This window comes from Rhipicephalus sanguineus, chromosome 4 (genome assembly GCF_013339695.2).
Source record: "Rhipicephalus sanguineus isolate Rsan-2018 chromosome 4, BIME_Rsan_1.4, whole genome shotgun sequence".
Lineage (NCBI taxonomy): Eukaryota > Metazoa > Arthropoda > Arachnida > Ixodida > Ixodidae > Rhipicephalus > Rhipicephalus sanguineus.
In genome coordinates this window covers 40764258-40786884 of record NC_051179.1, presented here as the reverse complement: position 1 = coordinate 40786884, position 22627 = coordinate 40764258, and the positions used below count along the sequence as shown (strand labels likewise).

Sequence of the window (22627 nt, the reverse complement as noted above, 5' to 3'; positions counted from 1 at the left end):
TGCAGGTCTAATACCGACAGTGTATACTTGCGTGGGTACGCCGAGAAGTCAGTTCTCCAGTGCAGCAGCAGCTGTGTTCATGTCTTCACCCGTGGAAGTTTCACCACCGCTCATCGTTCACAAATCGCGGGTTGGGTTGGTTACGCATATGAAACATCTCGCGCGGCGATATGGCGCCGAAACGCTGACAACGATATCTTGGAACATTGCCACGGACGAACGACGCGGCCACTTCTCGTTGCATTGCTGTCCGCTTGAAATATGCGTTCTGACAGCCCATGGTGACCGCCCGAAAAGCGCCGAGCTCCCCTTCCTCTTTTCGGGAGACTTGAAATATGCGCCAATGACCGAACAAGAACCCCCCACCCCCCAATTCTCCGTCCCTTCCCACGATTTTTTTCTTCAACCTGTTCGGCGCTACAGAATCCTGCAGCAGCGGTTCCTAGGAGCCCAAGTTCCGAGAGTATTTTGATATGTGAAAGATTTCTCAGTACTTTTACAGTGTGGCACCTCGGATTGCACTCTGAGTTGTCACAAGTTGTCGGAACGTTTGAAGAACGTGGTAAAAGCAGTAAATGCATGCGTATTCAATAAAGTATCTCATTAACAGCGCAGGTCTGCATTCTTCTTAGAGGCTCTTGCACCGCCATCTTGAATATTGGTCTGCGACTGAGCAAGCTCCCTCCCCTCCAAATCTTGTCCGGTTAGCTTTCACCGTAGGGGTGGGGGGGGCGGAGGGGCTTGCTCGGGATTTCACCGAGGAAGCGACCTCGGAGCCCCACTCGTCCTGTCTAGTTCACCCTGCTCGTGTTCTTTGCGCTTCTAAATACTTTCATGGAACCCACTAAACCGATGTCCATTTTCGGTTGCAAGAAGCTAGGGTACAGGGAAGTGAGAAGGGAGGTCGAAGGGATTGGTGGAACCCGTTCGGTCCGACACGCCAATATGAGAGACCGGCTAGCGGTTAGCTGAGAAAGGAAAAAAAGGCTGCGCGAAAGGAGCGCCGAGTCAAGCAACAACTCTCCGCGCTATTTTCCATTGTCCCATAGGAGCACGCACTGTGCTTTCTGCCGATGCGCTACAGCTGAGGCGAGCCAAAGCAGGCGAGCGCAGGTCGTAGGTAGCGCATGCGTGCATCTTTGCAGTCCCCCGTACCAGGGAAATGTTATTTATGGCTTTTACACCCCCCCCCCCCCCCCCAAGCACTTTCATACCCCTTCCCTTTTGTTTGCCCCCTACCAAGGAAGAAAAAAAAAAGAGCGCTTATCCAGCACTTTGCTTGGGGGGGCGCACAACAGGGAACCGCCTTTCAAGCTTCCATGGCTATGTTCTTTTTTTTTTCAACCTCCTCGACCCCATGCAGCCATGTGCGTCTCTTGGGAAGCTAGCCCTCGATGTTCCAAGCCATGGCATACGTCTTCACCGACGATCGGGTCTGTTCACGTGCGCTTATGGGAGACAAAATGCACCAAGGAAACAAAAGACGCGACAAATCTCCGAGTCTCGTTCTTCTTCTTATCCTACAATATGCGTCTTGCTTCTCATAGGCAGCGCGCGTGAAGCACCGATCAACGCGTTTTACGAATTCGGTCGAACGAAAGCTGCACCGTAACCTCGACAGCTCCGAAGTCTGCGAAATATAGTTCAGCAAGTAGTTCGTTAACGAGGGTTTTCGAAAACAACTGACGCGTGATCGCTGCGGCGAGACATTCTTCCGTCTCGATCGGTTCCACGAAAGCAATGCAGCTGGCGGGCGGCCGACGAGGCTGGTGCAACATGCGTTTGGTTTGTAACTGCGCAGACTCGTTAGGTCAGGTACGGCAAGAAGTCCGCGGAAGAGTATGGTTCGCCCGTCGAGAAGGCGTGAGAGCTTCGGTCTCCCAGGTCCTGAGGATGTTGCGATGGTGCTCCGTGCTCCCTCACGGGCTGCAGAAATGAGCATCCTCATATCAATCACAACTGCTCTCCGAACGCTGTTTTCGTGTTGTACGGTTAGTTGCCGGACGATGGTAGCGAGAAATTATAGCATGGAAGAAGCTGCGCACTTGAAAAAGAAAACACTTCACACACACACAGACAAGCACAACGAAATGCAAAATAGAACGAAAAAGAAAAAAAAATTTGAAGCGATAGAAATTGACAAATGGAAGGAGAGGTCTATTAGTCACCCCTCGATAATGTTATTTTGTGAAAACGCGCCATGTGTTGGACTTTGATTATTTCTACATTGTCGACATTCGTCATCCTTGCGTGCGTTGCTTGTTTTCGTGATGTTTTTTTTTTTTTTCCGCGTCTCGCTGGTTGCAGAATCGCGTGCGCTTGTCAGGCGATTTGCAATTGCACACCGCAAAAATTTACGCCAGCTGTGAAATACAAAACACATTTTTTTTTATTGCGATATATGTTGTGCGTATTTTCGATCAGCTTACAGCGCAAAAACGACGAGGACACAGACCAAGAATGCGACGACACGAGCGCTGACTCTCAACTCAGTTGAGAGTCAGCGCTCGTGTCGTCGCATTCTTGGTCTGTGTCCTCGTCGTTTTTGCGCTGTAAGCTGATCGAAAATGAACTATAACCAACTAGCCCAGATTTCCCTTCTTATATGTTGTGCGTATAATGTGTTTAGACGTGGGCCGTAAGAGTGGTGTTGAGTACGAAGTGAAGCATGTGTCTCGTGGAATGTGTTATCATGTATCCAGCGGCCATAGCTGGTCCTGTCACTGTAGCGAAGGCCGTCATGCAGTAGACGGGAGCGTTATTCCGATTATAACCCTTGGCATGCCCATATAAGATGACATGCATCTGCTTGCATCACTGGAACAGAACATTACTTGGTTACTGTAAAACTAGTGCTCTGTTCGGCCTCGGTGATCTCAGTGCTGGAAGGTGAGACAGAGACCACTTCGCTCAGGTTTCCGCTTCCGGTGACCCACTAATACGCAAGCGCTAAGTCATTGCGGGCAAACTAAAACGCTTTCTTATGAAGGGGAGTTGTGCGATTTAGTAAGCGTGGCGACTTCGATAGCAACGTGAGCCAAGCAATCAGTCGTGCATACAGTAAGTACCACCGACTTTTGAAAGTTAACTGTTGAAAATCGCGTCACATACACATAAGACGCAGGCAAATTAAACGAACAGGCGCTGCTCGTTGACTCGCATGCACCCTTGTCTATCGCTGTCAACTCGTCCGTAAGCGATGTACATGCGCACATCGCTTACGGTAATTTACACGCAGCATATATTGCACGCGCAGGCTGGCAGCAATCTTTGAACTTGCAAGAACTATCGAACGAAGCATGCCTAAATTTCAGACCACGGTGACTTACTTGTGCGAGCTTGCGGTTCCCTGTTTACGGTACTTCCAAGAATTTTTCCGCATAAACTTGGTCGAAGCAAGTACAGTACTCGCGGATAGAGAGCGCGAAAATTTAGGCCTAAGTAAAGCGCGTACTTTCGTTTGCAGCGTCTACAGTTCCGCGTAATTTTCACTCGAACGCTTACATCAGAGACAACATTACATTTAGCGGTCATGCAGCGACATGACGCGGTTATCACCAGCAATTCGTGTTTGAATATGCGAGTGCTGTACTTGATGGTAAGGTATTGCACTGTCGGTATGTGTAATTGTGTATTAGTGGGAGTGGGTAGAAATCGGGCCGCTTGCTGGGCGAAAACATTCGGCCATGGTCGGTAAAAGTTTGTCCACTACCCCAGCCGGCTGGCATAGGTACAGTCGGAATTACACATAAAAGTAATTTGCTGGACGAGTCGGTACATGTATTTGTGTGGGAGACGAAGAACAGAGAAAGTTTACGAAGACAACAAAAGCGTCCGGAGCCATCCACAGGAACGAATTATCTCGCCAAATCGCCTTACTTCTTTTCGTATACACTTCCCGCTCGTATTTTCGCATTAGTTTCTCTTTTTTTTTTGCCTTTTTTTTTCTTCCTGGTACGTATTTGTAGCAACCTTGGCATGCGTGATCACATTCTTCAACGCTGCTTGAAACTTTTCTTTCGCGAACAGAACCCATTTTTCGTAAAAGCTCGATGTAACGTTCGCAGTATAGAAGAGCGAGCCCAAATTCAAAGCATTCACGAAGGGCCTTGAAGTGTTTTTCGAATTTTTCGTCGTGATGTTAAAACTTCGGAAGCCACGCAGGTGCTTCGCCAGGACGCGGTTCTGTCGAATCAGCCGCCAGGAGAATCGGCCACTGAACTCACGGCAAACCCACGACTGCGGTACAATGTTATAACGATTTCGTTTGCGAGATTCTATGCTTTTCATGTATCATCCATGCATCGCTCATGACTCGCCAATACCGGTGATGACGTAGGCGGCGTGCAAAGCCACGGCACCACCAATGAAACGCGAAAAGAGAATACATTTGTAATAGAATCGCTACATTATATACGCACAGTATTACACATTCGGCGCTGCTATAGCGAATACCTCGAAACAACAGCAGCGATCGCACACACAAGAGAGGTTCAACTCACGAAATGAGCACATAAACATTATACATGCACTTGCTTGCAACTGTGCATTCATGAGAAAAATTCGTGTAACAAGAAAATTGCACGGGCCTTTGTATTCATCGCGGAAGAGCTTTCTTCCATGATGAATCACTGTGGACCAATTAGCGCTACTTCATTTCGTTCTGACTTTGTGTATTCACACACTCCCGCTCCCGTGTTCGGGAATATTCCGACGCTGCGTAGAGGAATACGCCGTGCCAGTTGCGAGAAAACTACGCTGCATTTTCTTTCGCTCACTGCCGATCATTGTGAAATGGAACATCAACGCGTTTCGTCTACGAATATTGAGAAGTTATTTCTCGGAACTGATGCTATAGGCAAATGCATGACACGTCTCTATACGCCGTGTATTCCTCATTTACGTTCACCAGCGTCGAATATATGTAGTAGCCTATAAGGTTTATTGAATACCTCGCACTCTCTGTGTCTGGGAGCGATGCAAGCGCGAGGTCACAGACAGGCCTGTTTTTGCTGAGTCTATATATTGGTATACGCAAATTGTACACAAGGACACAGTAAAATAAATACGGACAACTGTGTACCTACTGTGTCCTTGTGTACCAATTTACCTTTCAAGCATGCACCAACTCGTCCAGCAACAAGTTTCATGCAATATATATACACGCGCGCTGTCTGTTCTGTCTTCTTTGTTTGTTTGTTTGCGTTGTGCCAGTACGACATACACACTGTATACTGCCAGAAATAACGGATAAGGCGAGCAAAGCAGTCATTTTGCTGCATGTACCTTCACTGATTGCACCTGTCGCTCTGTCCTTCACGCGGTTGTTTGAGCATTTTGAGGCAATCGTACTCGACGCACTCGAAGTGCTGCGTTCGAGTTTAGAAGCGCACACCGGGACACGACAGGCATCGCATCTGCGAAATCGGCACGCCGCCGCTCCCCTCTCTCTTCGCAACGAGAACAAGAAGAAGTGGCATCAAACGTGAGTTTCACATCCATTAAGTTTCAGAAACAGGGCGCACTAGCTAGTGGGGAAACCACTACACAAGCAATCAGTGCGAGCATAAAAAAGCCCTCGCCAGCTGGCCCACGCAGGGGTCTTCCCCCCTAATTGGCCCTGACGCATTTCCAACGCCGCCACTTCCAATTTTCACCGGCGCCCATCACACGTGCGCAACAACCTTTTGGCGAGAGCGACGTGCCGTTGCGTTCTGCGGATGATAAACCGCATCGGGCTGTCCGTCGTGGTGACGTTTCGAATCCAATTCCGCATTTCCCTCTCTCCCTCAGCCGGTCGGTTGCAACCACCACGTCTGACCAAATCAAGCGGCGCCTGCGCACGGGAGGCTGATAACGAACTGTATGTAGGTACGAGGGACAATCGGCCGTCCGCGAGATTCCACAGCTGCGTATAAAAACCTCAACCAGAAGTTGCCGAAATCGCGTCTCGACGGCTTCAAGAGACCGCGCAGTGCGAGTGGCAGCACCGACAGTGAAATGAACGACGACGACTTCAACCTCGGACTACGCGCACAGCGCGAGTGACGAGTGTGACCGCTGAGACAAGGAGCGAGTGGACAGGCAAGACTGACCCAACAAAACACAGCGACGCTTCGTACAACGTGCGAGCGATGCGACGGCAGCGGCGGCGTCTTCAAAGAAACCAAATGCACGCCGCCGCCTGCTGTCGCTACCGGCCGTGGGGTCATGGCGGTCTCGTCAAAGCTTTGGCTTCTGCTGTGGCATTATACACGGCCGGTGCAATGGCGGTGATGAATGTCCTCGCGCGTCATGAAGGATTGTGTGTGCGCGAGCGCGGGCTCAGAGGATGCGTGCGGCAGGGCTATGCAGACCCGAGAGTTTGTATACATTGTAACAAACGGCGTGCACTTGTCCGCGGCTGGCGTGGCTAGCTCGATCTTGCGACGTGTACCCAGCGTGGGTTAGTAGATTTTCGTTCTTGTCGTGAGACCTGTGCGTGCCGGAAAAGAAAAAGGAATCCCCCGCGGCTCGACATATGGCACGTATAGAGGCAGGCTCCGAAGGTGGAGATAAAGGTTGGCGCGGCATCGCGGTGCATTCGCATACACGCAAGGGCCGACTTCGCAGTGCGTTTTTGTTCGGAAGTGCTCTTTTCACATTGGCCGGCTTCAGTGGTAATGATATGCCCCTTAACACGATTGGTCGAAATGTTACTCTTACGAACGGTTCAATACAGCGTAAGCACAGGTAACGAGGCATTGCGGCGCATTCATATACACGTGAGGACGTACTTCAAGATCTGTTTCATGCAGAAGTGCTTTTTTCGCCATTGACCGGCTTCTGTGGTAATAATATGCCTCTTAACAGGATTGGTTCAAATCTCCTCTTACGAAGAGTTCTATACAACGTAAGCACAATAGGCTACCGCATGTGCGTCGTTCGACCGCTTGGTGACATTGTATAGACGCAAAAAAAAAAAAGCAAATGTCATTTAAATGTACACTACAAATCAGGGGGCGTAGCAAGAGGCACATGCCCCTTTCCGAAATTTCTGTCTGCAACGTTGGTACACATACATTTAATTTAGTTGACACTTTGCAAAAATATGTAAGTTGGCTTTTTCGCAGATGCTTTTCTCGCTAGCCAGTAGTGGAGAGAGGGGGCACTGACCCCCCTTCCCCTACTGGCTACGCCAATGACGTAGAGACGTCAAATTAACCAGGTCACAATACACCCTACAACCGCTTTCATGCGTACGCATCTACTGCATGTACACCTTTCATTTAATTGCGAATACGAAACGGTAACGTTAAAACACAAGATGGCGGCCCTCAAACGCATCTGTAAAACGGTCTACACGGAGAAAATCAGGTCGCCGGAAACGCAGGCGATGGGAACGCGTTTCACGTTCTTTCTTGTATACCCTTTACCATCGCCTTTTTCCAAAAAGTTCGAGCCTCGGCCATTTCTGATAGATATTCGCAAAAAACGTTCACGCGAAAGCTGTTAAATGGCTCGCACGACTCGACGACCTATGTACGTTCGATCTTACTGCAGAGGGCTGGCGTATAAAACCCATACTTGGCTTGCCCTAGTGACTGTACAGCCTTAAAAATGTAACGAAAGGAAAATCGCAGTTTCTTGGGCGTCTTCATACAACGTAGCGTTTGTATACTCACTAAATTCCGCAAGCGCAACGTGACTGCAGTTGATATTGCGTCATCAACACAGCGACATATACCTACCTATTCACCTTAGAAATTGTTCTCTAGATAATTTCTGCTCGAGTAATATTGAATCCTGATGTATGCTCCTGCATCCTTTTATGCATGTGTGTCCTTGTTTATCTAGCTTTTTTTTTACGGCGAACCTAGCTATGACGTGAGAAAATGTGGCGGTCTGTGAGTGCGGAGAATAGAAGCAATGACAGCATACGCTACCTTGAAGGGTTTCCGCGCTTGCACTAATTTTTATTCAGGTTTTGTAAGCATTTGTATAGCTAGGGATGACACCCGCCGAAGCATGAATTGCTAGCCATAAAATCCTTGAAATCATGTAGGTGTGCTTACTATGCTTTAAGCTATAGCGTCACCAGACGCAAAGTTTGAAGCACGCATCTCTTAAATGTGGTGATGAGCTGCAACAGAAGACACTTCGACAGATCCCAGCTCGCGACAAACAAACGAGGCCTCAGGTTTGAGCTTCGCTGGTTGAACCATCTGAGCAGAGCGCTTGGACGATGAGTGTTTTTTTTTTCTTTATATTTTCTTTATCCAGCTCTTGCGTCATTGTTTATCTCGTTATATTGTTGTTTTCGATCACGCTGACCTATATACGCGTATATTGCAGTGCCATGTGCATGTCGGTATCGCCGACTGGTTCGTGAAGAGGGGGACTAGTACGCACACCTGTCAAGCCGGCCGTCTCTTGCAGGATCTAAATTAAACCAGCGCAAGAAAACGCAAACAACAGGAAGAACAAACACACAGAACACAAGCGCTGACTCTCAACTAAAATATGTTTAATGAAAACGCGACGCAGATAAGGTCAAATTACCACGGGACCAATATCAAGAACACGTACACATCGGCCAATCATCAAAATTTGCACGCGACGCACCTTTCTCTTTATACAGTCAGCGCATTTGTCACTTGTCGAGAAACAATATCTTTTTTCTGTTACAGCGATCGATGGATGGCTGATGCAGTTATCTTTTTCTTGCTTAATGTGGTATGTGATCAAGCGAGTTACATTACTTTTATGTCTCGCGACATTGCTAGTGTTATTACATTCTGGGATACACACACATTCGTGGCAGTGTATACCCCCAAGTGAGTTATCTCATAGCAGCAGCTTTCACCTGCAAGTTTCCTGAAGTTGAATGTTTTTGGGCTCACTGTCAACTATAGCACCAAAAGCTGAACAAAAACGCGCGCCTCGTCCATGCCGCCACGACCATTCTTGTAGTTTGTGTTTGAGTAGAATGTCTTTTCTGTCTTCTTGACCCGCATGGTGGAACGGGACTGTGATTTCCGATTTCTGACTCAAAATGCGAGCCGATCTCGAAGGCAGTGCTGCCTTCCATTCAAAACACCGAGCGAGTCTCGGAGGTCGCGCGACCAAATTGGCCGCAAATGTTCCAGCACACCGATGCAGCAAGGAGCGACTGTTCGGGATCGTGCATGTTACTTGCGGCTCGAATTCGCACTTGCGCGACTACAAAATCGAGCGGCGATCCAAAATCAACAGTCGCGCGTCGACCAAAAGCGACAAATCGCTTTTGCTAATTGTGCGTGCCATTTGCGACCAACTTGGTCGCGCTGCTTTCTCAGAGTCGCTGGTGTGAACGAGCTCTTACACAGCGTCGTTTCACCAAGTCACGTGACTCCAACTACCGCATTTACTTGCACACCACCAGCACTAGTTAGCACTGCCTATACTACTGACACTTTTCAAAAATCTGCAAGTTGCTTTCCACACAAGAACTCCCTTTCACAGACTATTTCTCTCACTCCATATTGCAGCGCGAGTACCACAAGGGCTTTACAAAAGTTACTGTAGCAATGTCGCGCCTCATAGTAAGCTCTACTGTGTGCAGAGAGCACTAATGATACTAGTGATGATAACAATAATAATAATTTTTATTTGAACAATAATATGAACCATCTGGCGGCGTGCTGGTTTTGGAACGTAAAAACCCCAGCGATTATAAATAATGTGGTGACGCGCAAGGCTGAAGACGGGAAGGAAATCCATAACGAAAGGCAGGGACGAGTATTGATTCAGGGGGAAAAATATGTTTGTTCTGCTAGTCTGTGGTCGAGGCAGTTCGTTTGGAAATTATACTTACTCGCGCATGCGTAGTAACTATTTTGCAAAGCGTCAATTGACTGACTAAAGGACTGTAGACACTGGCGGCTAGCGGCTGTTCTAACACCGACATCGTCTTCAATCTCCGTCCAACGACTGAGCCGTCCACCAATATTTTTAATGTATCAGGAAACGAAGATTTAAAAAACAATTAGATTGGAGTTTGACAGCGTATTTCCTTATGTGCGAAAGTGCGTCTCGAAGTTCTGCATTCGGGCACGCACACGTACGTATCTCCAACGTCATTCATCAAAAAAAAAAAAAAAAAGCCAGAGAACGCTACAGCTGTCAAAATTAAGGTCGCGCAAATAATCACTGACTGCGTACGGAACAAAACGCGTCGCTCTTTCAGATGATCACGCTCGGCGTGTCTGCCTTTTTCAAGAAGGAATTTCGAGAAAAGGACAACTCTCACTGTCGCACGCCGCTGTTTGTGACATTAGACGGGCAGCGGCGGCAGCAGGAATTTTCCATGCGGACTGAAAATGACCTGCCACGCCACATACAGACATTTCAAGCATGCGTGGTGTCGTTTACTCGACGAAATATATACACTCAAAGATAAGAAAAAAAAGGAGTAATTTGACTCTTTTTCGAGAGTTCTGACTCGCCACGATATGACTCTCTTTAGAGAGACACGTGAACTCTCTTAGGAGATTGTTAAAAATCACGTGAAGGATCATGGAACCCCAAAAGAGAGTTAAGCTACCTCTCTTAAGAGAGTCATACGTGGAAAGTCAGGAATCCCTGAAAGGAGAAACAAATACTCTTTTTTGTTGTTCGTAGAGAGTATCAACAAAGTGCATTGCCTCGCACGCTGCGCTTAGTTCACCCAAAATGCAGCTCGCACCCTTCGGGAAGTCTTTGCGTCCCACAGCACTAATCGTCATGTGGCTCACTTGGGCGTGCCTTTCTTGAAAACTCGGCGCTCGCCACTTTTCTACCTATAATACTATGTCACGCTGATAGCGTGTGCATGCCGTTGGTGTGACAGGTGATTGCTATTGTTGCGGGACAAAAGAAAAGACTCCCCAAATATACCGTTTTTAGAGTGCAGTAACACAAAAGTCACGCTAAAATATCTAGTGGAAATGAATGGCCGTCTTCTGGCCAATCAAAATGGTTAACCCTAGCAAAGGCAGGTGGACCCTTGCCGTAGTGATGTCGCTAAGAGAAGAATCCCGAGAAAAAGAAAAAAAAAAAAAGAATTTGTTACCTCAAACTACCGAAATTTTCTCACCTATCTGTTACTGACGCACATCGAAAAGGTGCACCATATAGCGCTCGTGCTACGCGTTCTTCTCAATGCGCTGACGTCGTTTTCCACGCCCATTATATGTATGAAGGCGAAATACTCGGAAATATCGTCGCTACGGCGAAGGAAAACTACGTCCTAAAGAATCGCGTTCAAAACGCGTCCTTTTCTGTATGTCGCTTTCTGAAAAAGGCGCTGACATACGTGAACGCCAAATTCACACCGGCGACTCACAGGGAGGGATCACGTGACTAGGGCGGTCGCAAATGTTATACGAGCACACTGAGTTGCAAGCGATCGCTTTGGTCGGAAAGCGACGGCAAAATCGAGCGGCGAAGCGACTCGTCCAAAACCACCGCTTTTCGACCAAGTAGCTCCCTAGTTAAGCAACGCCTAGAACTCCCTACTATGGAAAACTGTTCTGCGAAGGGCTTCCGTCGTCCATGCAGGTATTTAGGTAAAAAACTGAAACACAATGCCGCTTACAAAACCTGAGCTTGTTGAAGCCGTACAGGTGGCGATACCCTACTATGGAAAACTGTTCTGCGAAGGGCTTCCGTCGTCCATGCAGGTATTTTAGTAAAAACTGGAAACACAATGCCGCTTACAAAACCTGAGCTTGTTGAAGCCGTACAGGTGGCGATATTCTGTCAGCGTTCTAAGGGACGCGAGAATTTCTTTCTATCTATCTCCCACATCGTTCCTGTACTTCAGTAAGGCTGGCCTCCCTTCATTCTTTGTGCCACCCCAACGTTGTGCGGCCTCTGCTAAGGCCAAAGGCCCCCAAATCGCTGAAAACCGGAAAAGCAGGACAGCAGCATAAAGCGGTTCCCGCAGGAGAAGGCGTTGAGTCTGCCGGCTAGTGTTCGTAGAGTACAAGTTTCATTTTGCGGTGCCATCCCGCCCGCGCACTGTGGTTCACTTGCAGACGACCCGACTGGAATGTCTCACCACCATCCTTGGAGGAGGAGGGCGAATCGACTCAAGCCGTGACTTGAGGTCGTCGAAGCATGCAGAGAAAGCACAGTGCTTACAAAGCGCGTTGCTACTGCTGACTACTGCGTCAGTGATAGCGAGTCCACCCGTTTACAAAGGGTGCATTGACCAGAAATATCTTATCTTACGGCCTCAGTATCGCCGGCATCGGCCGCCAGGGATACCAGGAATATGAGAATTCGCAGATCACATGGACGCGCTCAAACGTCTCCCTTCTAATGTACTTTTTCAACGAAGGCTCCCTGAGTGCCGCCATAACCACCTCTGGGCAGTTGTATATATGCGTGACCCCCCCCCTCCCCCCCCCCCCCAAAAAAAATGCACTGCTGGGCTTGATTTTGATGCCCTACTCGCTAGGTTCGTGTGTTCTGGAGCTACTGTCGATTCTAGAAAACAACACTGACGGGTGCCTACTGAGCGCCAAATCATCCTGCTTGTGCACACAAGTCGTCAGGAACGATCCACAAGCCCGCCTCCTCAAGCCCGTTATTAAAATGATGAACATGTTCTTCGCTAAGATCGTAAGAGGGAAAAAATTCTAGCCAATCCCGGTACTGCATATGTCGTTGGCGAAGGCGACCGACCAATGACAAATAAGAACTTACGCACACTGAATGCCACCAACATTACGTAGGAAAAGAGCTCCGGGAAGTATCTGGAGCATCACCCTATACGAGCTTGCATGAACGGCACGTAGGCTTTAAAAAGCTGGCTCGACAAATGTCCGCAAGAGTACTGCCTACAAAACGCAAGCGGTGCTTTTCCGATTGTGTTCCACTATTTCACCGTGAGCGCTACCGATCACTCTCGTCGGGTAGAGTACGGCGAGATTTGTGAAGGCACTTGTAAAAGTAGGTACAGGCCACCAAACAAAACGTTCCACTATCCCCGGTCTATGTCGAGTGTATGTGTCTTCAGTCGTGACTGTAGTTAATCGGGAGACACATATTTACCACAGAGTTGGAGTGCGTAAGCGTGCACTAGAAAAGACGATAGTCTCTGTTATATAGGTTGGCTCTACGGAAATAGGCTTCGTCAGGTACGCAAGAAACTATACAGCGGACTACGCAGACATGAATGAAGACAAAATGAGCTGCTAAACGGTAAAAGCCAAGTTGTACTGTGTACGATTTCAGATGACGCGCAGGTCGCAAAGTGTCCCGAGTTTAAATAAAACGAAGTTAATCAGTTGTTAAAAAAAAAAATAGAGTGCACGAGCGCCATACACACACACACACACAAGCGGCAACAGTCTGGTACACAAACAGCAACGTAAACGAAACAATGGCAACTTTATTCGGGAACCATCAAAGTCGAGCATGTTGCATATCTACAAGAATAACACTGAATAAGCATACACTTAATAAGAATCGATGTTAGTTGCTTCGACATGTATTGGTTGTTTTAGCGGAGACCGTGAAGTTAATTTCTTTCTTTTTTTCCTTTATTGCACACCAACCAAGTCGGATGCTGTCGGAACAAATGCGCAACAAGCCACGACTAAGAAACGATAACCAAGAGGTGCGAGATCAAATCTAGCAGAATGCATCCTGTCAGAACGACATACAGGCGCAAAAGGATAACAGACTTACTGCCCTCCTCAGCAAGGTGCGCATGATCATAACATGCGTGGAAAAATATCGACCTTGTACAGGAAAGGAAAAAAAACTGGGAACACTCCATTTGTCAATCTTAAAACTCATATCCAAAATCAAAACAACAACGGAATCTGAATGCTAGAATTCGCTCCCGTGCCAGAAGAAAGAGTGAAGTGTAAGCTTTAGGAGTGATCATCGAGGACGTCATCTTTTATAAAGAATAAAGTTACTGCGACGACAATTGCAGGAACACGACCGCTTCAACGATGCCTCTTCAACACCACCACACTGACGACAACCGCATTGAAACACAGCAGGCAATGTCAGGCGACACGCTACTCTGAAAACCACAGACGATCGTCCAAATAAGTTGGCATCCGTGTCCGTTTTTCAAACGACTGAAATGTACGGTGGCACGAAGGCTCTGGGTGGTAAAAATAGAACGTATCAAGCGGAGTGCCAATATCACGAAATTGCATGCAATATTGCGAGATAGACCGCGTTTCAAAGGAGTTTTGCTAGGCGACACAAACTCGCACCTTGGAGGACAAAGCGATCTCTCGAAGAACCACGGTACGGACGAAGCCACTACCGGCGAAAATGCCGCCTAACAGTGAATCGACGCAACCCCAGTTCTACGCCTCAAATAGAAACGAACCCAGACTGATAAGATGCGAAGTTCACAAAAAAATTCAGTACAACCTGTTCGAAACACGTTCACACAAGGTTGGAGAATCAAAACCAAAACTCAGATGCATGGAGCTTCACATATCCACACGAAGGCCCGAGAACGCCGCATCGATCCGCAGAGGAAAAGCCGGCGTCGTACGTACAACACACGTCCATGGAAGCGGCGATGCGCACACAGCCGTTCGCAGCTCCGTTTCGCCTCGCACTCGTAAAGTGCTGCATCACCGTGAAAGCATGCGTCGTTGAAACTGAGCGAACGCTAAAGCGCAATCCAGTACATGGGAGTCATGGGACAGTCGAGAAGTCGCAGCACCGCATTTGAAACCGTCGACTGACATTGTGAGAAGACAAAGCTGCAGCCTCCACCAGCCGCAGGCACTCGCGAGAACTGCCGGCTGTTTTCGTCCCGTCATGCAGCGCGCGCGTGGGAGAGAGGGAGAGAAACGGAAAGTGGGAAGGAAGGGCGGACCGGCGCCGGCGGTTCGGCACAGCAAGCGAGGCGCGCGAAACCACTGTTATCCCCCCCTATTTTTCAGCCCCCCCTCACGCTCTTTCAGTGTGCACCCCCCACGTGCGTCTCCCCCCTGGGAACCGCGCACAGCGAACGGACATGCCCCCCGACTGATACCCCGCAGGAGGAAAACTACTGGCACTCGTATCAGCGGGGTGCGGCCGCAGGGAAATGAAAGAAAAAGCATAAAGGCCGAGACAGACGGTACGATTTTCCATGCGATGCGGCGTCCGACACGGCGGTGGGAAAACCGGAATGGTGACCTTTCATAGCATCGGACAGCCACCATTCCCTCTCCCCCACCGCCGTGTCGGACGCCGCATCGCACGGAAAATCGTACCGTCTGTCTCGGCCTTAAAGCGATAGCAGTGGTGGGTGGAACACATCCGGAGCGAAGGGGGATTTGCCCCCCTTCCCCCCCCCCACCAGACCTGCGACCTCCTCCCCCCCTCGTTTTCGGGCCGGCTCCCGGAAGGACGCGAGGAGCTGATAGCTTTCTGCAACAAACAGGCAGTGGGGCATGGCAGCTGACGCGAAAATGTAAGGGGGTGGGTTGCAGAACGTGAGATGGCGAGGGAGCCGAGATACGGACAGTCCACGAACGGGCAACTGACTTCGAAAGAAAGCTTGGCTGTCTACTGGCAGGCCGTCGGATATACTGGCTGGCGCTTATATTAGCGATATGTTGTAAAAACGTCGGTGATGAGACATTCGGGCAAACTCAGCTGCGAACCTCGCGGCGTGCAGCACAAGCAGGGGCAAGCACACGGCCATTGTAGCAGACGACGCGGCCGGAGTCTGGGGTCGCCATGGCAACCTAAGAGCCACGGCCTGAGCGCCTCCTGTCGGGTATTGACGGCGATCGCCGCTTGACACTTTTTTTTCGCTTCGTCGCATTTTTCTTTCTTTCTTTTTTTTTGCTTCGGCGGAGATTATTTAACGGCGACGGGAACCTTTTCTGCGTATGCGCTTTATGCAACTCTCGCCTCCTCGCACAACGCCTCGGTCGATGCGAGCGCTGAGACGGCCGTTGAGGCGGTTTTGATTGCACCGTCGACCGAGCCAAGTTGGTTTGTGTTTGCTTCGATGACTTCTCTCTCTCTTCCCTTCCCACTATGGAAATTATGATTGGGACCGTGGGTCGCTTCGTTGGTTCTTTCGTTGTCGCGTAATTATTATGCGGGTCGACAGGCAGCCAGCCGCGACCGCGGAGCACGAAACAACTAAAGACGTTGAGGAGTCGGTTAGGTTTGCTATCGCATCTGAAAAGCCCGATAGGCAGGTTGCCAGCGACAGGTTCGAAGTTTGTAATAAAACTAAGACGCCGTCGTCGCGTTTCACGTAGGCTCAAGACAAAAATGTGATTAAATAAGTAGGCCAAAAATTTAGAGGCTTCGCGGGTCGAACCTGCATACAGTCTCAGGCTGCAGCGATGTGGGAGTGCTACGAACCCAACCGAAATGACTGTATCGCGCTCGCATGCTGCGCGACGACGACTCACCGAAATGGTGGTGCGAGGCTGCACAAGTCGCCGTTAGATCCAAGTGGTCGCTGCTCCCTTCGTGCCAGTTATCCAAAGCCGAAAAATGCGTCTCGCCGATCTACCACCACACAGTGTTCACACACACGAGCCACAGTGATGGCACCGAGGTTTTCGCGAAACGATCTGCGATGAACGGGCAGTCGACGATCCAACGCGCGGCAACCAACGTTGGCGGCGTCGCACCCCCAGAAAAACGCAAGAACCTCTTTCCTTCTTGAGCGTCCGCCTGGCCAACTTTCTGCGACGAAAAACCTAAACTGCTATTGGTCGCACGAGTTGGTGACGTCACGTACAGCTCGCGATCTCCCATGATAATTGGTCCCGCCTACCCCAGCAGCATGGGAACACTGCCTGGGCGGCCCAAATTCAAGCCAATGAAGGAAGCGGTTATGCGCTGGTTCTGGCTTGCGCCGATTGGCCAGGCAGGCGCGTGGCGTAGCGCATGCGCACTGTGGAGGAGGCCGTCTCGGGGTCGAGTCCATTTCGGGGCGCCGGCTGGGGGAGGCTGGCTGGAGCTGCCGCGTCGTCTGCTTGTGTTTGCTTCAAAAAAAGAGGCCGTGGTGGCCGTGGCGTGGCCTTTGGGAACAGCTTCGCCGATGTTTGTCGCGCTCGCCAGGCGTCCATTTGCCACGCCATTACCCCCCGTGCTCATTGTGCATTTGTCGTTAGATCTTTTTCGCTCGTCTCCTGTGCCTGCGTGTGCAAGATGCTTCGAGTAGTCTCGCCTCCGGCACATAATGAGAGCGCTCGTGTTAATCTGTAGTTGGCAAGTGTGCTTACTGCGAGTTGGCCGGCTACGTGCAGTAGTGCGCACCTGCTCAGAAGCGCTCTCCGAGAGGTCTTGCCTCCGCTAGGTGGACCACGTCCTGCACGTGCGCTCGACGCAGCGCCGGTTTATTTTTGCGGGCGTCTCCGGCGTATCGGCTTTCCGTTTATTTTGAGGCCCCTCTTGGGGGCCTTGTGGGAGAGCGCGTGCGCAGGAGTGCTAGGTATCTTTTTCGAAACTCTGAAATGGAGCTGGAAAAAAATTGGGCACTGCGCCTCCGGTGTCATTCTTCGAGAAATATTCCAACAACGAAACAAGGTACGCTTCTGGCCGTTCCTCTCGGCGGGGCGGAAATACGACGCACGCCACTGGCCGAATTTGAGGGGCGTGGCGAACACAAAACAACATCTTTAAATTCCTAATCACGGTCATTTCGCAGCCAGACATGTCACGACTCACATGTCAAGACGCTGTTAAGTGATGTCCTTGACGAATGTACGAAAGAAGGGGTCCCTGTCTTTGCCAGACACAACCATGTGAAGCCAGTAAATAAGGAAAGCGCATTATCTGTTGGCTTCACATGGTTTTGTACTTGCAGAGTGTGTTTCGTGGAACGATATGGCTTTGGAATGTTACTTAGTTCGAAGAGGTTAATTGTTCTTGAATAGCGTCGCTGGAGCCTAGAGGGTTCAAGTCGCCCGCCCTGTACGACTTTTCTGTTTTGTAGATTTCTCCTCAGAGATGAAAGGAAATACGACTCCTTTCCCAGAATAGTCCAGGAGAGGGAAGATGAGCATAGAAGAGGGGGGGGGGGGTAAGCTTACGCAAACGCACAGGGGGAGGTAGTGCCCCACCCCCTCCTCCTAATCATTTAAAAGGAAGAACGCCAAGCCTGCCCCATACCTTTACTAATTCGGAACAGTCCCGTTATTGTTCAATGCACAGGGTTACGGCCATGCAGATTTTTTGACGATAATGTTGGCCGAGGACCCCTGATTCGCAATCCAAGAACTATTTGCTATCCCACCTTCAGCTTCTGAAAGATAGGGGGGGGGGGGGGGGTAGGTTAGCGCTGTGGCCGAATTTCGCCCCCCTGTCCTCATTCAGTACTCTCCACACGCCTGGAGAGGGGTGTTGCGACCAGTGGTCAAAGGAAGATAACTAGATTACTGCAACATGTTACATATGCGCGCAATATTCCAGCTCCTTCTCTAGTGCTGCCATCTATGCGCCGCCTTGAACTAAAGGACAACAACTAGCGCCACCTACGTTACGCTTACGTAACCTTTCTCTAGAGAATAAACAGTTCCACTTCTGCTCTCAACTGGGCTGGTCCCGTATTCATCGCGGTCCAACAACAACGCAACATAACATGGTGTCAGTGATCGCAACCACCCCGCAACTATGGCTAGCGCCTTCCTGCAACCACCGGCACATTTCGGGCCAGGTGACAACCCGCAGCAAGCCTGGGAGGACTGGAAAGAAGCGTACACCATCTACGAGCAAGCTTGTGAGTATACGCCACCAAGCCTACGGCTACGCGTTGGGCCCTACTTCATCTTCTCGGGCCCCACGGCCGCCGCATCGCCCTCCACCTCCAACCACCGACGGCGAGCAGCCGACGGATCAAGTTACGTACCTCCTGGAACAGTTCGACGCCCTCTACAGACCAGGGGCGTAGCCAAGGGGGGGGGGGGGGTTCAACCCCCCACCCCCCGAAATTTTTCAGTTTTGCTTGCGTATATATACACGCACACATACAAACCCACGCACGAACCTACATAACGTATGGTTGAACCCCCCCCCCCCCCCCCGAAAAATATTTCTGGCTACGCCCCTGCTACAGACCATACAAAAACGTAATACAGGCGTCTGCTGTGTTCAACACGATGAAGCAAAAAGAAAACGAAACATTTGACGAGTTTGTAACGGACCTTGGGAGGCAAGCAGAAAAATGCGACATAGAAAAAAGACCAACTTATTGGCGACCGCATCGTCATAGGAATCAGAGATGCAGCATTAAGAGAGCGCCTTTTTCGCGATCGGGACCTCACACTCGTCAAAATCATTACAACATGCATGGCAGCGGAAACATCCAAGAAGCACGTAAAAGAGCTCCAGGAACCGAATTTCGAACTGCAAGCCCTACAGAAGCCGAAACAATGGAACTCACAAAAACCAGCAACAACGGAGAACCGGCAACAGAAACCACAGCTGAAGCTGCAACAAAAGTGTCCACGCTGTAGAACAACGCACAGACCACGCGAATGCCCTGCCTACGGTTGCAACTGTTACAACTGTGGCGAATTCGGGCATTTCGCCAGACTGTGTAGGCAAGGCCAACGAGGTAGCAGTATCTCCAGCCAGGGAATATGGTCTCCTCGAAGATCCGCAGCAACAGGATCAGCAGCAAGAATTTTTCTTGGGGAGCATTGACCTCCACAAAAGCAACTCGGAGTGGACAGAAACGGTCAACGTAAATGGCCACAACGTCAGCTTCAAGCTAGACACCGGCTCCGACGTAAATATATCATGCCAAAAAATCAGTTCAGCGCATGGCCATCGCAGCCTGCATTCAAGCCATGCAACAGCAGCACGAGTGACAACTTATACGGGACAGCAACTTCCCATCGATGCTGAATGCGAGCTGCGCTGCTCAACTAAAGAAAAAGTGTGCAACCTGAAGTTTCTCGTCGTCAGCCAACCGCTGAAGCCGATTTTGGGTGCCAATGCATGCGAAACCCTGAATCTCGTCACGAGAAGGCAACCGCAGCAAACAACTGTAGCTGCGTGCACAGCAACGCAACGACTTGAAAACGTGCTCAACGACTTTCTTGATGTATTTGAAGGCATCGGAAAATTACCTGGAGTTTGTTCCATATCTGAAGGAAGGAGTAACTCCCACGGTGTCAGCTCCACGCCGTGTACCCAGCGCATTAGAGCACTAGGTCAAAGCAGAACTGCGACGAATGCAACAAAATGCAATCATCACCGAAATCACAGAGCCTTCCGAGTGGGTCCATCCGATTGTTATCATCACCAAAAAAGACGGCAGCGCCCGACTGTGCTTAGATCCCCGGAACTTAAATAAGGACATCAAACGACAACCCTACCAGGTGCCTGTGGCGGAAGAACTCTTCGCAAACTTGAGTGGTGCAAAAGTATTCCCCGTCCTTGACGCAAAAAGTGCTTTCTACCAACTGGTCTTGGATGAAGCAAGTTCACGTTTGTGCACGTTCACGGCGCCCTGGGGTAGATATCGATTTCTTCGTTCCATTTGGCCTCGCAACAGCCCCCGAGCTCTTTCAGCAGGCTATTGACAGGGTCTTCGAACGGCAACTTACGTCAAGTCCTACTTCGACGACGTTCCCATGGTCGCGTCACGAAACCTTGAAGAGCACGACAAAGACCTCGCAGTTGTGCTGCTTAACTATAGTTCAACTCGAACAATAGGAAGGAAACTGAGCTGCTAATGGGTAAGTTGCGCACATTCCAACCCTTCCAAGCGTACTAACCGAGTTTTCCAACTGCAACTCACCACATGCTTCTCCAAGAAAGGCAAAAGCAGCAACACAAACACGGAGACTGCCACACAAGAAATCTCTCGGCACTAATTCCTGGTCAGCCTGTGTGGCTCCACCTGAATCAAAAATGGGAAAAAGTCACCGTGGTGAACGTCGGTCCAGGACCTGGAAGATATGCCGTAAGAGACAGACACCGGGGGCATCTTCTTCAGAAATCGCATCCATCTGCGACCAAGAAACACACAGCAGACTGTTGCAGAGGCTTCGCCAGAGGACTGCGACATATAGCTCTGAGCCGAGCCCACCAGTTCCAACACAGCAAGTTGAGGAACGGCCTTGCCCACCTCAAACCACCCGCTCCGGAAGAAGGATCAAGCCTCCTGCACGCTATCCCAGCTTAAGAAGCGACTTCACTTAAAACTGAAAAGCTGGTTGACAAAAAAAAAAAAGAAAAGAAAAAAGGGGCGTGTTACATATGCGCGCAATATTCCAGCTCCTTCTCTAGTGCTGCCATCTATGCGCCGCCTTGAACTAAAGGACAACAACTAGCGCCACCTACGTTACGCTTACGTAACCTTTATCTGGAGAAAATTACGCCATTTTCCGCTAAAGGGGACCATGCATGGCGATGCGAAGCCGGAGCACTTGCACGATCGCGTTCCGTTGGCGTTCTTTGGGCATGCTTCGACCTCGCATCGTGGAACGCGAAGAGGAACGTTACGCGCGTCTTGCTTCCCTCTAGCCTGGCCGTTAATTCTCACAGGGCGAGCGGGGAACGCATTCGGCAGGCGTGCGAGAGCGGGGCAGCGTAGGAGAGGAGAGAGAGGAGAGAGAGAGGAGAGAGAGGGTCGCGCAGGAAAGAATTTCGGCATGTCTAGCTGGTCTAGCCCGCGTTTCAGAGGAAGAGTGGAAAGGGGGAGGGGAGAGGGTGATTGGAGAGGGTATGTGCATGCGCAGTAAGGGTGGTCACGCCGCAGACCACCAGCACCACCACCACCGGATTAGAACTCCGCCATAAGATACTTCGCATCTAAAAACAGTTCCACTTCTGCTCTCAACTGGGCTGGTCCCGTATTCATCGCGGTCCAACAACAACGCAACATAACAGATTATATCTTATTTCGAATACTAAAAGCAAATGCATTAAGATTGAAGCCCAATGAATCTTTTCGCCCGTTAATGAGTCCCTGGGCCACTATAGGTTGACTTTCATTGGGTGCCTGGCCATTGCGGTATCAGTGGCAATGGTTCCGCAGATAAAGCTGCTCGCGCATCACATCGAGAAGCGCAAAGCGTTCAAATTCCTCTTTAGGAACGACGCAGCTTCGAAATTTGGCAAGTAACGGAGGGGGAGACCAGTGCTACTAGACTACTCTGGTGGCTTGCACGGCCCGTTTGACGAGCTGCTGACGACGAGCTGCAGACGACCATGCAGCTGCAGACTGTACACCCGCTGCCGCTCTCTGCAGGAGCAAGTGCAACAATGTGGCCAAACAAGAGCCGAAATTCCGCCATATCTCCCACCGCGGGGGGATCGTTTGTCCTTTCGGGGAAAAGGTCCCCGTCTCCCGCAAGGAGGCGCGGAGGGGTCACGTCCACTCGCTAATCCGTGACGTCGCGGTCACATAATCCGCAATCCCTGCCGTCTCCCCCAAGCATTTCTCCCCCGTCAGAATACCCCTTTACTGACGGACCGCCAAGTATAAGCCATACCAGACTATACATCAACTCCGACCTCCATGCCTACTTCGTCGACAACCTAACAGAACGCTTTGCTGGATGAATTAGTTCACGGTCTTAAAATCAAAGCACAGCGCAATGAGGACAGGACCAGAGAGACAAGAGCGCTCGTCCCCCGTCTTCTTGTCTCACTCGTCCTGTAATTTTAG

The 22627-nt window shown here is 50.0% G+C and overlaps 1 protein-coding gene across 3 annotated transcripts in view; it reads right to left on the bottom strand.

The window, feature by feature from the left end:
* Window positions 1–16793, bottom strand: part of LOC119389808 (E1A-binding protein p400) — a 236564-nt gene extending 219771 nt beyond the window's left edge. The window contains exon 1 of one of the 3 annotated variants that reach the window (XM_037657195.2): window positions 16407–16793. The gene's annotated coding sequence lies outside the window, so the exon portion shown is untranslated. The remainder of the gene's footprint in view (window positions 1–16406) is intronic. The other 2 variants (XM_037657198.2, XM_037657197.2) reach the window with 2 other exon arrangements.
* Window positions 16794–22627: the final 5834 nt, after the last annotated feature.